Here is a 1,960-nt window from a genome sequence, read left to right on the forward strand (position 1 = left end):
AAGAACTAATTTAACAGGAACTGTCGCTTTCGCGTATTGAGAACCGAGTTGTACTCCCTAATCAAACCCTCTTATTGTCACTTATAAAAAGGCTCGCATTGCATTAGAGTAGTAAACCTATTTTTAAGAAATATAGTATCTTAACTAAGTTGAAAAGTATTATAACCTGGATTTCTTAACCAAAAGAGGTTCTTACGAACCATACTCTGAACTTATAAACGCGTCCGAAAATAGTTTTAAAATCTCTTTTCTCCTTGATGTTAAAAACTCCTAATGAACTAGACAAAGCGCTTTCGCTGTTTTTGAAATAGTTAAAAACAATTAAGTTTATAAAGACGTTGGACGGCTTTCGATCTTACCCAACGGAATTGAAGTGCGGGAAAACTTAAGTTGAAAGTTTAAATAGCCCTTAAGTGTTTCTACGAAAAATTGTACGGAGTATCGGTTTAATTACGATCCTTACATTCTAACCTTTTAGATTTAGTTAGACATGGTAAAGTAAAAGTGCATTAAAGTAAATAAAAGTAGTGCGAGTGCGAGAAATAATTAAGAGTAGTGCGAGTGCGAGAATTAAATAATTTAAAGCGAGTGCGAGGAAATAAATAATTTAAAGCGAGTGCGAGGAAATAAATAAAGTAAAGGCGAGTGCGGGAAATAAATAAAGTAAAGGCGAGTGCGGGAAATAAATAAAGTAAAGGCGAGTGCAGGAAATAAATAAAGTAAAGGCGAGTGCGGGAAATAAATAAAGTAAAGGCGAGTGCGGGAAATAAATAAAGTAAAGGCGAGTAATGAAAACCTACTCCAATCGGAGGGCTGAGTAAATTGCAATGCGGAAAAGAAAATGGAGGCAGGATTAACTTCCTTCCAAAGTGCTCCAAACTCGATTACAGACTCTATCACAGACTTGATGACACAATTGTGGTAACACTCCAATGCGAAGCGACTACCACTATAAAATACTGAATATATGCCAAAGTGAAACAAATTTGCTTCTGAGTTTGCCTCTGTTCTAAGTTTGGATGGTTGTAAAACTGAATTCGCGTTTCTATTTATAGGAAAATAAAAAAGGTGGAATTGACTTGGATGCCCTTCAACTTGAAAATAGAGGAAACCGTTTCCTACTTGTGGCGCCCGCCACACGGCTATGGCGCCCGCCACAAGCACAAAGTGGGGCGCCTTAGTGGATGAAGTGGGGAAACATGGGAGTTGAGGAAGTTGGACTTGAACACGTCATGGCTTGATCTGTGGCGCCCGCCATGTGGTAAGCCATAAGCACAAAATGCTGAATTTTAGGGTTTTTAGCCCTTTTTCACTCCTTTTCTCGATCGGGGCTCCGATTAAAGTAAAAACCTGAAAACAAAGGAAAACACAGTAATAACACAACAAAATAACAATAAAATAACTAGAATGCATGTGAAATCGGAGTCGAAAGTATGTAAATTTTAGTGTGATCAAACTCTCCCACACTTAAACCTTTGCTTGTCCTCAAGCAAAACATTGAAAAGCTCATAAAAGAAAGAATGGTGCAAACGAGTGCTACAGGTGAAAATTCTAAGTTCAAGTCGGGATGCAGTGATAGGTACTAACTGAGTGAACTAAGGGTATCATGATGACACTAATCCGCAAATACGGACATAAACTTCATTCCTATATTAACCAACCCATATTATCCCACAACACCTAGGCCTGCCTCTTCATCTCCTTTTATGTCCTTTTCATTCAGGCGCAATCACATTAAGCCCGTTATCCGTACATGCTTCATAGTAGAATGACCTGTTAGTGATTATGATCTGAGCATGGGTTTCCTGGCACATAAATATGTGTAAACCCTTTTATTGGACCCAATTGTAGTTGTAGGGGATCGGATCGTAATCCGCCCTACCGAGTTCAGTGCCAGATACCTCAGAACCAACCAATAGTGGGTGAGTTTCTTTCTTTTTCTTTTTCTTTTTTTTTCTAG

Source organism: Lathyrus oleraceus, chromosome 2, assembly GCF_024323335.1.
Source record: "Lathyrus oleraceus cultivar Zhongwan6 chromosome 2, CAAS_Psat_ZW6_1.0, whole genome shotgun sequence".
NCBI lineage: Eukaryota > Viridiplantae > Streptophyta > Magnoliopsida > Fabales > Fabaceae > Lathyrus > Lathyrus oleraceus.